The 15,018-nt window shown below is 38.3% G+C and overlaps 1 pseudogene; it reads left to right on the forward strand.

Annotated features, from left to right (window-relative positions):
- The first annotated feature begins 11,711 nt into the window (after positions 1–11,711).
- Positions 11,712–14,703, forward strand: LOC127967945 (histone-lysine N-methyltransferase SETMAR-like; annotated as a pseudogene).
- Positions 14,704–15,018: the final 315 nt, after the last annotated feature.

Below are 15,018 nucleotides of genomic sequence, written 5' to 3' on the forward strand. Positions count from 1 at the left end.
TTCTATGATAGCAAACATGTATGTTCAAAATAAAATACTGGTCTCCCAGACCAGCAATGGAAGACACAAATTAAGAGAATATTAAATATATTCATATGTTTGTATGAGTCTGGAAAAACATGGGGAGAGTAAATTATGACCATTTTAATTATTTGGTGAACTAACGGTTTGAAGAGCAGCCCTCCACGTACATGAACATTTGTGAGGTATGTGAATGCCATGACTGTTTTAATGTTTCAGTAAAGAAGCTTTCTGAAATCAATATTTATTCAAACAGTATCACCTGCCCTCACACTAGTGCTGCCATTAAAGCCTTCCCGAGAGCTGTGGTGGACAGAGACATTAAACAACCGCAAAAAGTGTTGAAACTTTAAAAGCGATTATTTACCTATCCTTACGGATGTGAATACACCTCTACCTGAAAATGGATAGTTTAATTAAATGTTTAATTTTTTCAAATGTGTTTCTCTTAGGCCACTGATGAAGAGCAGGCGGTGACTGGGATGAATGCTGGTCAGAGAGGAGAATCTTCTTTCCCCTAAATAGCGGTGGTTTTAAAGGAGGACGCTGCCCTGGATGGTGTAGAAGATGTCACATGCTGTGCAGATGGGGTTTCTTCATGATTACATCAGTTATGCTAAAGAGATCATGAAAATTGACCGTGATGCATGATCTGTATCCATGGACTATGAAACAAACTGTAAGTCTATAATTTGTAAAAAAAAAAAAAGTTAAATGCTTTTTCTGTGTTGTTTAGTAGAAGAGTTTACATTCTTTCACACACACACACACATATGCGTCTGTTAAATGTTATAATATCAGAGTTAATGTTGTGATTTATTTGTGTACTGTCATGCCAGAATAGTTGGTAAAGAACCTAACTAATTGTAAATTTATTGTATAAGTGTTTTCATATAGTTTTATACAATATATACAATTGAACAAAATCCAATTTGATCTTAAGTTATATTCATCAAATGTCCAATGCTTTATTTATGAACTCTGTAGCTGTTAATGCCATCCTTTTCTGCATATCTTCTAACATGTTACTTTTTGACTTTTCTCTTGTTTTTAATAAATATCTTCCTTTTGATAATTATTATTTGTGTGTAAAAGTGATATTTAAAATGAACAACATTTGTAGGTTTAATGCCTAGCTCAATTTGGGTTAATTTTAATGTAGAAATGCAGTGTTTCCCCACATCCTTACACTCAATCGGTGGCTATGTCCTGACATTTTATCCTACCCTGTCAGATTTTCCTACCCGGGTTTACTGCGCACGCGCACATCAATATCGCGTCCTTTGTCTCATGCTAAACAACGATATTTAATGTATCTGCATTACTGTAAGGGTAGGTTTAGGGTTGGGGTAGGTGTAGACTTTAATAAAAACGCAATCTAATTGGAAGAAAATAATATTTATTGTTGGTTTCCTCTAGCTGTATCCCTTCTAGCTACAACCGCGAATATAACATATAATTACTGTATTTGCAGTACTGTAAGGGTATGATTAGGGTTGTGGTAGGTTATACGTTGATAAACCATAACTTTACAGTAGCAGTTTTCTGGTTGGGTTAAATATGATAACCCAACTGGTTGGGTTAAAATAACCCGGCGCTGGGTACGTCCCTTTTTGACCCAGCGCTGGGTTGTCAAAATAACCCAAATTGGTTTGTTTTCAACCCAGCAGTTTTTAGAGTGTAGTGATTCAATTAATTCAGTATAGATTCTTCAGCGATTCAATAGCGATGTAAAGAACTGTATGCTTAATACGTTCCAACAGCTTCCTATGTTCCTTTTGTTTTAGAAAGGTGAGAGCAAGCTATAACTAACTAAATGTAATTTTCCAAGGAGCCATATATTATTCCCTTAAACTCATTAGGCATTATTCACAAGAATAAATGAGTGCAAAGATTCAGTGTATGCATCTGTTTGACAATGTGTGCACATGCGCAAGTTCATTCAGATCTCACTCAGCTTTAGATTGCTGGCCTTCTACTAGCAAGCAGATCTTACTGATAGGTCTTTCAAGCTGGCTTGTTTTGGTTTGAAGCCGTACACTGCGGACCAAACCTTTGGAGTCAGGGAAGGCTTCAGTGACTCTAGCCAGCATCCGTGATCCTCTTGGCGCCGTGCTATCGGCTACTAGCACGACGTCTCCTGGACAGAAGTTGCGTCTGACACGAGACCATTTTTGCTGTGTTTGCAGAAGAGGGAGATACTCTCGGACCCAGCGTTTCCAAAATAAGTCGGCAATGTACTGGATCTGTCTCCAACGACATCTGCTGTAAAGATCTTCTTTCACGAACAAACCTGGAGGTAGAACAGGCTGCACCTTAAGCTGCATTATATGATTAGGCGTTAACGGCTCCAAATCATTTGGGTTATCAGAAACAGTTGTGAGTGGACGGCTATTGAGAATGGCCTCAACCTCACACATTACTGTCTGAAGGCCTTCATCATCCAGATACAGCTGACTGGTGACTGACCGTAACGTCGCTTTGATCATGCGAAACAACCTTTCCCATATCCCTCCATAATGGGCACCATGGGGAGGATTAAAATGTCCATTTCACTCCCTTTTGGAGCAGACTTTTTTCAATTTGTTGCATGTTCCATGATTTTAAAGACTCTTTTAGTTCCTTTTCAGTGGCAACAAAGTTTGTCCCATTATCTGACCGCAACTCAGACACTGGTCCTCTTCTGGCAATGAAACATCTGAATGGATGAATGCAAGAGTCAGTATCAATAGAATGTGCAACCTCCAAGTGTATAGCATGGCTGGTAAGGCATGTGAAAATCACGCCATATCGTTTTACAATGCTGCGGCCTTGTTTTACCTCTAATGGCCCAAAATAATCAACCCCTGCATGCGTGAAGGGCGGACGGTCAGGGGTCAACCTGTCAACTGGCAAGTCTGCCATTTTTTGTTCACCTGCACTCAACTTGACTCTTCTGCACTTGGTGCATTCATAAAATACCTTTCTGGCCAGAGTGTTGGCACAAGGAATCCAATATCTTTGTCTGAGTTTGGAGAGCATTAAATTTCTTCCACCGTGTCCAACTTCTTGATGGATGTGCTGGAAACATAATGGTCCTTAGGGAGAACAGCAGGGTGTTTCTGCTCAGTGGGCATTGCCATATTACTCAGACGCCCACCAACCCTTAAGATGCCATTGGCCATCAGAGGATCTAACCTGTAGATGGAGCTGTTTCTATTTACATTTTGCATGCCTTTCTGCAAACAGGCCATTTCTTGTGGGAATCCCTGCCTTTGGCAAAACTGTGAGATTGCGACCTCAGCATCCTCTAGATCACTGATTGATAGAACATATGGACCTGTCCTTTCATGTTTTCCTTTTCTTGGGGTCATGATATGTCTGTTTAGATCTTTCTTGCCATTCTTTAATTTCAAGGACCTCAGGAACCGCGCCACAGATTTCTTGAGCCTCATCCAAGTTGAGAAGTAATTCATGAGATAAGTAGTAGCGTCACAGTTTTCCTTCACAGCAGTATTGACAGTGACAACTCCTTTTCTTAATTCAGGGTCATCTTGAGAGAGAGGTTTGGATGGAAGCTTTGGCCAGCGATGAGATGGTTCCTTCAGAAAGTCTGGGCCACTGATCCATGTTGTTCTTTTCAGGAATGTGTTGACATGTAGTCCTCGGGAGGCGTAATCAGCGGGATTGAGTTTTGTGCCTATATACTTACATTGGGAGACATCTGACGCACTTCTGATGACATTTACACGGTTTGCCACAAAGATTAGGAATCTTCTGCTTTCATTCCGGATGTACCTTAGAACAGTCATGCTATCTGTCCAAAACAGAGACCTTTCCAATTCCATATGCAACTCCTCAGATAGCATCTTATCCATTCGTACGGCCAGAACTGCAGCAGTGAGCTCCATTCGTGTTGTGGTCATCAGTTTTAAGGGAGCAACTCTGGCCTTTGCCATTATAAAGGTGACGTGGACCTTGTTGCTGCTAGTCAACCTAAGATACGTAACTGTTCCATACCCAAGGTCAATCGGTTGACCTTGAACTCCCTCACTCTTGGAAGATCTTGCCACCATTGCATCCAGGCTTGAGCATGGACCTCTGGCAATTCTTCATCCCATCCAATGTTTTGCTTGCATAACTCCTGCAAGATATGTTTTGCTGGAAAGGTGAGAGGTGCAATGAATCCAAGTGGGTCATATATAGAACTGACCATGGACAGAATCCCACGTCTGCTGCATGGATGCTCCTTTATGGTCACCTGAAATGTGAAAGTGTCTTCCTTAACACACCATTGCACACCGAGAGCTCTTTCAACTGGCAAATCTTCTATGTCAAGGTCAAGATTCTTTATGTCCTTGGCCCTCTCAGGCTCTGGAATAGAGACCAATACAGCTCTGTTGTTACTAATCCATTTGGTCAACTTAAAGCCTCCAGTTGCACAGAGTGATTTCAGCTCTTTACAAAGTCTAATGGCATGGCCCTCTGTGTCCACTGCCTTTAACAAATCATCCACATAGAAGTTGTTCTTGACTGTGCTAGTTGCATCAGCTGAGAAGCACCCCTTGTTATCCTCAGCTGTCCTCTTTAAAGCATAACTTGCACAGCTAGCTGATGATGTTGCGCCAAAAAGATGTACGATCATCCTGTACTCTTTCAGTGGTTGACTAACGTCCCCATTTGGCCACCAAAGGAAGCGCAAGAAGTTCACATGATGAGATGGGACCTTTACTTGATGGTACATTTTCTCCACATCAGCCATGATAGCTATGTTGTCAAGACGAAAACGGACTAAGACTCCAATTAAGCTCTTTGTAAGATTGGGACCTTGAATGAGTTCGGTGTTAGGTGAGGCACCTTGATAAGCTGCAGAGCAGTCAAATACCACATGCAAGCTCCCCTTCTTTGGGTGAAACACACCATGGTGCGGAATGTACCACACTTTTCCATTTTCCTGCATCAACTGGTCTTGGGGTACAAGTTCAACATGTCCACATGATAGTACCATTTCCATAAATACCCTATACTCATTATGAAAGTCACTATTCCTTTGCAACTTTCTTTTTAAAGACAATGCTCATTGCTCTGCCATGTGATGGTTGTTTGGCATCATAGGATTATCCTTATTGAATGGCAAAGGCAATTGATAATGTCTCTCCAAAATTTCAACAGAGCTGTCCATTATCTGCATGAATTTGTGGTCTTCTACCGACATTTGTTTCTTCTCCTCATAACTATTTTCTGGGTAATAATGGTTGTATTGCTGAATCAAAAGTTCACTCAGGTTATCAACAGAAATCCTATGTGCATGAACATGTCTCTGACCTTGCTTGTTGATGCATGCATCCTCATTGTGGAGAAGTCCATTCACCACCCAACCTAGCAGTGTTTTAACAGCAAAGGGTACATTACCCTGGCTATTGATAATTCTCCAAGGTTCCATCAATTTGTGTGCATTATTCCCAATCAGAAGGTCAATCCCAGCATTAATGTTGGGAATATCAACTTCTTGAAGATAAGGCCATTTTATAATATCTTCTTGTCTAGGGATATGTTCCCTGTTGACTGGAATTTCTTGCTGAGTGTAAACTTCGGGTAATTTTATGAATCCCTTTCCTTCCAAGCTACACACTTCCAGGTCCTTGACTACCAGGCTGTTAACAAGTTTCTTTTGCCCCATAGTGCGCAGAAGTATTTGTTGATGTTTCCCATTAGCATTCAAGTTCCTCCTAAGTTGTTATGTGCAAAAGGTTGCGGAACTCCCTGGGTCAATGAAAGCATATGTTTGAACTACACGATTTGAATTACTAATTTTGACTTGAACTGGTATTATTGCAAGTGTACAGTGTTTATCACTACAATCAAGTGCCTCTGTTTTCAGCGAAACCAACCCGCTGCTCACTGCCTTCTTGTCTGAAGGACCTACATTAATCTGCTCTTTCGATACGTTTTGAGGTATATGCAAGATAGTGGGATGTAATTTTGAACAAATTGAACAGGTTTGTCTATTTTTGCAAGTTAAACTCATGAGTCCTTTAGCAAGACAACCAAAGCAAACACCTTTAGTCTTTAGCAGCTCAACTCGTGCGTTGTGAGACTTCTTCATCAGCTCTTGACATGACACAATCTCATGCTCACCATTACAGGCAGGACAGAGTTTTGACTTACTGTTTTTGGGCACTTTGGATAATTGCAATTTTGCTCTCTGGGTTGTTCTTTGGTGCAACTGATACTGTTGTTGCGAAACTGCTCCCTCTGCTCCTCTGCATGGAACTCATTGGCTTGCTACTGTTAGCGGCGGTTTTTGGTGACCTTCTGTTTAAGGAGCCGTCTTGGAGGTTACCAAAGACTGGGTCTTGTAGAATCCTGGCCTGCCTTTCCAGGAAGAGGACAAGATCAGAAAACGTGACTCTTGCTCCTGTTCATTCCCTGATGTCAAAGACATGTAATCTCTATTTCTCTTTCACTTTGTAAGGTACCTTGGAGATTAAAAGCCTCAGGTTTAATGGAAGGTTCAGCTCATCCATGTACCTTAAGGTACGCATTACATTGCAGCATCCACGGACGAAAAGAGCATAACTGTACAGAGTTTCTCCATTGTCTGATGGGATAAAGATTCAGTTTTCTTAAACCCCACCTTTCGGTAGCATACTGTGTTCTGATTGGTCAACTAACATAGTCAGGTTTGATTGGTTGTTCCGCACACAACTTCACGGTAAACAATGCGTTAGCATCTTTTTGGGGTGAATTATGTCTTATTCCTCTCATCGCGAAGCAAAACTTAATAAAAAGTTTAAAAAACTTTTTTTTATAAAAAAATAAAAAACTTGAACAGTCTCGCTGCTTTTTCTTTTGTGTGGGTGTATTCAAGCCGCGCGCTTCAGTTTGAATCTGAATAACGCGTTCAGCGCGGGGGCGTGGTCACATTAGATATAATGAAAGGAGACGTGGATTACATGGATTACTTTATCACAGAATATCTGGCAGCACTTGTTTAGTTTTAAAGTAGACATGTCAAGCTTTCTATAGATATCTCTCTCATGTCTCTTCGTTGAGTATTCACGGAGTTACACTTCATTTTAATGACGTGTTTGTAAATGAAGATCAGTGCCGACCTTTTCGGGGTTATCAGGGGAAATTGACTCATAACGCGCATCCGCGTTAATCGACTCCAGAGGGTTTTAACATATAACTGTTAGTGCTAGCGCGACATACTGATAAGACGCTTGGGAGAAAACAAACACATAACTTCATAATCATACTTCGCGTTGTGATTCGGAGATGCTTGTTGGTCTAAATAAAGTTGGTAATGAACCCTCTTTTATGGCCAAATGCTTTGAAAATCCCACCTTGAACTCACCGAGATTAGTAAAGCAGTCATCAGTGAAATGCCATTGGTTCTTCTGATCTTCATTATTTGGCAGTGAAAATAAAACAAACTGGCCTTTACAATTAAAAACACACTGTCTCCTCGACATGATGCTATCACACCAACCAGAGCGTCTGTGTGGGGGGGTGGGGCAGGTCAGAGTTCCGTTTCTCCCATGACGATAGGCGGAGATTATTATGCAAAGTGAGGCATGTAAAGGCTGTGTTTTAGTGAAGCGCAGTGTACTTCAGGCCCTGACTCTGGAAACGTTGCATTATTCTGGCCTCAGTGCTACTGGCCCGAGGCTATTAGACCTGCCTGCCTTTAATTGAGATTTATAGGCTTTTTAGTCCTTTATTAGATGAAAATCTAATATCTATCATATGGAATAAATGAAACATAACAAGGGCATGCTCACAGGACCATGTAACCTCATTAACATTTTTCCAAAAGAGTTCCTGTCACATACTTCATGAAACCATTGACTGTCGAGTCACAGTTCCACCAGCTGTACAGGATAAACTCCAGCAGAAATCTGTGAAAAAGACACATTCCCAAACAGAAACACAGACTGAAAATCCCAAGCTGACAATAGTGATTATAAGGGAAAAGGCTTGACAAGTTTGACAAGGCATGACAAGTTCTGTCAAGAGCCATTTCACAGTGGTGAAGGGCTGAAAGGAAGATCAGAGCGAGTCAGTGAAAGAGAATCCCGAGGCACTGAAGTCAAACACTACAGCACTGAGGACAGCGTACTCGCATCCAGCAGAGAGCGTGCGCTGTCACTGCTACCTGCGTACTCTTTACAGAGGGCCTGATAGTCATACAAATTAATCCTAGCAGAAACAAAAGCAGAAAACAGATTCACTAATAAACACAACCCGGGTTAATGTCTTATTGTTCTGTTGTGATCTTCTTAAATCAATACAAACTTCAAGTAAGACAAATAATATAATAATACAAGTAAAATAATAATATGCATTTTATAGCTTGTTACACCAAAGCCATTAATAAAAGACACAGAATTTAAAATGAGAAGCGCTACAAGGCATATGTCATATATCATAAAAGAAGTGCAGACTGATCTAGTAAGTCTGTCATTTCCTAGAAATATCCATTGTATAATGAGCATGTGGTGAATACAAGCTCCATCACTGAAAATATGGCCAAACGGAGAGAAAGAGAGACACATATACCTCATTATCACAGCTGATGGTACATTTCCCATCCAGAGCATTGCACTGAGGGAAAACTTGCAGAGAGAAAACATGAAACAAATGTGTAAGTTAATGCAATTTCTATACTGATCCTTGCTTATAAAGAGTAAGATTAGTTTCAAACAATATCTATGAGATATATATAGCATGGTCTCTTACACATTTGTCCTCATATACACATCAAACAGAGCAGTTATGCAGCATATAATACTACACAATTCAGCTCATTAGTAGTAAATGGTCTGGTTTGATAAATACATATATTTATTTTCCATGAGCATATATATTTCTGTGCTTACCTGTCGACTGGCAGTCCAAAATTTTCTCTGAAAGAATTCCAGCTTCATTTGAATTCCCACATCTTAAAAACACATTTAATAAAATCATATTTAGCTGTGTTTAGTGTGATACATCAGCAATTTAGCCAACAATACATTTTTATTTAATTTTTTTTATTATACAAACATTTTGCTTTCAAATGAGAAGACAAGTGCCAACCTGCCACTATAGGAGACTTCCTGTCATCGAGTAGTTGGATAGCAGTGCTCGCCAAAACCACACTCTAATTTTCACCCCCTTAAATGAAATATCACAAATGAACATGAATGCCATCTTAGAGTACTTCCAACAACATCATAAATGAACATGAGAACTGAAATATTAAAAGCCTGCTAAAACCGCTGGTTTACGATCCAAAAATGGTTTGCAGTTGCAAATCTGTTCTAAAGGGAAAAACAATGCTAAATACAAATGATCAACTGTGACTAAGCATATAATTGTGCATAATTAGGAAAAAAAAACAAAAAAAAAAAAACAGACCATTTAGAAAGAGATGCAAAAATAGTGTATTATCATTGACGTCAAAGGTTGCATGTCAAATAAAAATCGACTAAGAAGTAATTTATCTGCCAGATGGTACAAAGTGGTTAAATTAGACAGATGACCTCCTTATAATTTGAAAAATCATGAATAAAACTACAGAAGATAATGGAAAATACAACCCAGACTAAATACAATTATGTTTCCCTTAAAAAAAATACTCTCTTTTTTGGACATTTTGGAAAAAAAATGTTTTATGTTCATACAATAAAATGACATTCTTGTTCATACATTAAAGTAAATGTCTGCTAACCCATTGCTCTAAATAGCATTTCATAACCACCAGGGGGCGACATTTATTTACCTACCGTATATAATTATAAGCATAAACCTATTAAGAGGGACTCCGTTTGCATATTAAAATCAAAGCGGCAGCAATTGAAACAAACACTCAGTTACATGATGAAACAGAGCTCATGAGTGTTTGATCTGAGAGGAGTTCAGCACTGTCTGCGTGATAAGGAGCCCAAGAGCTGTTGAGTGGGATGTATTGATCCTGATCTGTCACACAGACACACACACGTTGCGTGAAAGTAAAATGTTAATTGCAGATTAATGTTGATAATTATTAATATGAACAATCTCAAAACCCCAAGCAGTACACTTCAATGCATGGTAATTGCTAGTGACTAAAAAAATCATATATAGAATTTAATGTTTTGTACATTTACATACATTATATATTTACTATAAAAAAATAATAAAAAATACAATATAATATATATTATTTAGATATTATATAATCGTTTAATTAGATTTTATTCCAAATATATTTTGGATTTAATCAAAATTGTATGTATTTTAAATTATTTTTTTTATGTAAATTAAATAAGAACTTCATTAAAATTTCATTTTAATGTGCATTAACAGTTTTTTTCTACATGACATCATCATCAAATGTTGAAGTATTTTGCATGACATGGGTGTGTGTTTATCTGCTTGAACGTCATACCTGAACTGAAAGGAATGGAGTACACAAAAGTGCCGGGCACCTGCTCTGCGGCTCTTTTATACCACAGAGGAAAGTGATCTGCATTAAAGACGCCCTCCTTGTCTTCAGCAGTGAGGAAATCTCTGCAAACACGTGCAGATAATTTACTCCATCATTCATAATTTACACTTCGAGGCCTTTTATTTTATTCCAAATATATTTTGGATTTAATCAAAATTGTATGTATTTTAAATTATTTTTTTTAATGTAAATTAAATAAGAACTTCATTAAAATTTCATTTTAATGTGCATTAACAGTTTTTTTCTACATGACATCATCATCAAATGTTGAAGTATTTTGCATGACATGGGTGTGTGTTTATCTGCTTGAACATCATACCTGAACTGAAAGGAATGGAGTACACAAAAGTGCTGGGCACCTGCTCTGCGGCTCTTTTATACCACAGAGGAAAGTGATCTGCATTAAAGACGCCCTCCTTGTCTTCAGCAGTGAGGAAATCTCTGCAAACACGTGCAGATAATTTACTCCATCATTCATAATTTACACTTTGAGGCCTTTTATTGGCTATTGTGCTGAGATGATTATCTGTCATTGGCCGGTCATTTGGACTCACTGATTGATCAGCTGCTCGGGAACCACAAACAGGTTAGTTCTGGAAAGACCAGTGCGAGTTCCGAGAAAAGCGATCTCACACCCTTTATCAGAGTTCCTGATGATAAAAGCAAACAACAAACAGTTTTAGGCAAGATTCTGTATACAGTATGTGGCAAGATGGTGTATGAATGGTCTCACAGTTTTCCTATCCAGTAAACCAACACAATTTACTAAAAACTAGCTGCAAAAACAGCCTGTATAGATCTTAAGGGATAGTTCACCAAAAATGTATGTATTTAGCAGACGCTTTTGTCCAAAGCGACTTACAGTGCATTCAGGCTATTCCCTGGGAATCGAACCCACAACCTTGCGCTGGTAATGCAATGCTCTTCCACTGAGCCACAGGAACATAAAAAAGTCATTAATTACTCACCGTTATGTGGTTCCAAACATGTAAGAGACCTTCGTTCATCTTCGGAACACAAATGTAGATAATTGTTTATAAAATCTGACCCTGCATAGACAGCAACATAACTACCATGTTCAAGGTCCAGAAAGGTAGTAAGGACATCATTAAAATAGCCTATGGTAGTTGAATTGCTGTTTACGGAGGATCAGAAAGCTCTAGGATTTCATCAAAAATAAATATCTTAATTTGTGTTCCAAAGATGAACGAAGGTCTTACGGGTTTGGAACAACATGAGGGTGTGTAATTAATGACTAATTAATTAATCCCTTTGAGTTGAAAACCAAGGTGCTGTACAATCAATCAAATATCAACAACATTAACACTCAAAACTACATAAATTACAGCACAGAACAGAGCTAACACAGTACAATTAACTTTTAATTAATTTACAGTAAAAAGCCAGAGAGAAAAAAAGATGGGTTTTGAGTTTGTCTATAAAGTCATTAAGTGTAGAGGCAGTTCTAATAGAGAGCACTATCAAAATAGACCCCCAAATTCTTCACTGCTGGATTCACACAGAAATACAAAAGGCCAAGATTTAAGCCAGGGGAGATAGAAAATTCTGATTATTCAAAAACTATAATCTCAGTTTTGCCTTTGCCTTAAGGTTAAGAAAATTTAGGGACATCCAGGCCTTAACATCAGCTAGACATGCCAGCAGAGCATCCAAACCCTTGTTATTAGGTTCCATGTGCAGATTGATTTGCGTATCATCTGCGTAAAAATGGAAGAAGACACCATGTTTCCTAAAAACTGACCCCAGGGGAAGCATGTACAAAGAGAAAAAAAGTTGAGTGAGAATAGAGCCTTGAGGGACACCACACATTAAGGGGAGCTGCATCTGAAGTAAATTCACCAACACAGAACTTTCTGTTGATAAAATAGGACTGAAACCATTTGAGAGCATTACCCTGAATGCCCACCCAGTGCTCCAAATGAGAAATAAAAAAAAAGTGGTCATTTATCAAATATCAAATACCGCCTTCAGATCTAACAGCATTAATACAGCAGATATTGCACCATCATGAGTCAGTAAAATATATTGCCATTTTCATCATTTACCAGGTTAACAGTGTTTTCAAACATCACTTAAGTTCATTTTAATGACGATAAATAGATTTAAAAAGCATGAATACCCACAGCACCACTAGATGGCAGCACTTTCATATATAGTTAAACCAAAATTTAATCAGATACCTTCAACATTTCTCACATTATCTCAGTTTATTAGCTATAGTTTGGAATATGGTAATACAGTATGACAATAACTCAATGTTAAACTGTGTCAGAACAAATTCAACATGATAATATAAGATAACTTTGATAGAAAGGTATGTAATGAATTAGGGTTGAAAAGCTTTCAGTTGTTAAATATAAGTACAATTAGATAATACCAATGTAGGTCAACCAATTGGGAAGCAATGCTTAATTCTGTTCAGTCTGTGGTGTAAAAAGGTAGCATTAGCAATTAAAGAAAAACACTTCAGCAAAACAATGGTCAGGTCAAAGTGTCTGAATAAAATTTGGTAGCAAATTTTTCATCAGTTTTAGTGGTAGTCCACTGTATGAAGAATTTTTGTTTATAATATGTGACCATAGACAACAAAACCAGTCATAAGTAGCAAAGGTATATTTGTAACAAAAATCAACAATTGATTGTATGGGTCAAAATTATACATTTTTCTCTTATGCCTAAAATCATTAGGATATTAGGATATCAAGTAAAGATCATGTTCCATGAAGATATTTTGTAAATTTCTTCCTGTAAATAAATCAAAACTTAATTTTTCATAAGTGATATGCATTGCTAAGAACTTCATTTGGACAACTTTAAAGGCAAATTTTTGTTTGCACCCTCAAACCGTGACTACACCAGATGCGACCTAAAGTCTGTCAACACTGGATGCGACAAATCGACCATTGTAGATCATTTGAAATTTATGTCTACATCATAAATAGAATGCGGCAGCACTTTACTGTTGTGTTGCGTGTAGACAGCATCACTGATTATAATGAGTTCTATAGTTATTTTCTCGCACCACTCACTTCCACTGTAGACGCGAGTGTCAGATTGCAGATTTTCGGATAGTTGTACCTTGGCCAAATATTGTCCTAACAAACCATACATCAATGGAAAACTTATATATTCAGCTTTCAGATGATGTATACATTTCATTTAATAATTAATTAATAAGAAAATGGACCCTTATGAGTTTTGTGGTCCAGGGTCACATATGTCACAGTTCACTTTATTTTGCTATCCAAACTTGTATAAATGAACTATAGTGTCCAGCACCTATTAGTAAATATATAGTATATATAAAATAAATATATATAAGTATATATAGTATATATAGTAATATATAAAAAATAATGTCTGGTATCTGAATAATTTTGGGTTTGTCTGCATTTTAAGACTGTTTCTTTTTTTAATTTACAGTAAGTGTTAATTAAAATCCATCCTTTAGTATGTGCCAGATAATGTACAAGGACCAGGCTGTGACCTTGATCCTGGTGCGGTGACCCTCCTGGGCTGCTTGAGCGGTGCCCAGTCTTGCCTGCTCAAGTTCGACCAGTCGTTTGACAGCATGGGACTTCTGAACCAACTGCGAGAGGATGATGGCTACAACGGGCCTGTATTCGAGTACAATGCCTAATGTGCCTGCAGTGAGTCCTGCCAGAACCGTGTGGCTCAAAAGGGGGTGGAGGTTCGTCTGGGTGTTTTCAGCACCAAGGACAGGGGTTTGGGGGTGGAGGCTCTAGAGAGCCTTCCTTGTGGCCAGTTTGTATGCGAGTACGCAGAGGAAGTAATCGGGTCTCACGAGGCCCATAAACTACATAGATATAAACTACATCATTGCTGTGCAGGAGAACAGCAGAGGGGACAGGGTCACCCAGACATTCGTGGACCCCATGACCATAGGCAATGTGGGGAGGTTCATCAACCACTCCTGCCAGCCCAACCTGCTCATGCTGCCAGTTCACTGACTGCTGCCCAGACTTGCTCTGTTTGAAATTCAGGATATAGAAAGGTACGAAGAACTGACTTTTGACTGTAAAGGTGGACAAAACGGGAACATAAACACACTGAAAAGGGATAAAGCACAGACCAAGACACACACAGGGTTTGATGTTGATCAGATACCACTGAAAAAAGTATTTTACTGTTAGGCTTCAATCTGTGCAGGACTTTTACCATTAGAAATGTCTGTTTTACATTGAATAAAGTATTTAATGTGTCCTAATGAGCTGGGATTAGAAATGTTTTGTACAAATGTTTGAAATGTTTCGGATTAATGTTATGATTAGTGATATACATTGCTAAGAATTCATTTGACAACTTCAAAGGCATTTTTTTCAGTATCTTGATTTTTTTCACCCTCAGATTCCAGATTTTCAAATAGTTGTATCGCTGCCAAATATTTTCAGATCCTAATAAACCATACATCAATGGAAAGCTTTTTTATTCAGATAACCTAGATTCATAAATGCTGTAAAAACTGCTGTTCATTGTAAGTGTTTTTAATGTTATCTAAA

The sequence above is a fragment of the Carassius gibelio genome, chromosome B11 (assembly GCF_023724105.1).
Source record: "Carassius gibelio isolate Cgi1373 ecotype wild population from Czech Republic chromosome B11, carGib1.2-hapl.c, whole genome shotgun sequence".
NCBI classification, from domain to species: Eukaryota; Metazoa; Chordata; class Actinopteri; order Cypriniformes; family Cyprinidae; genus Carassius; species Carassius gibelio.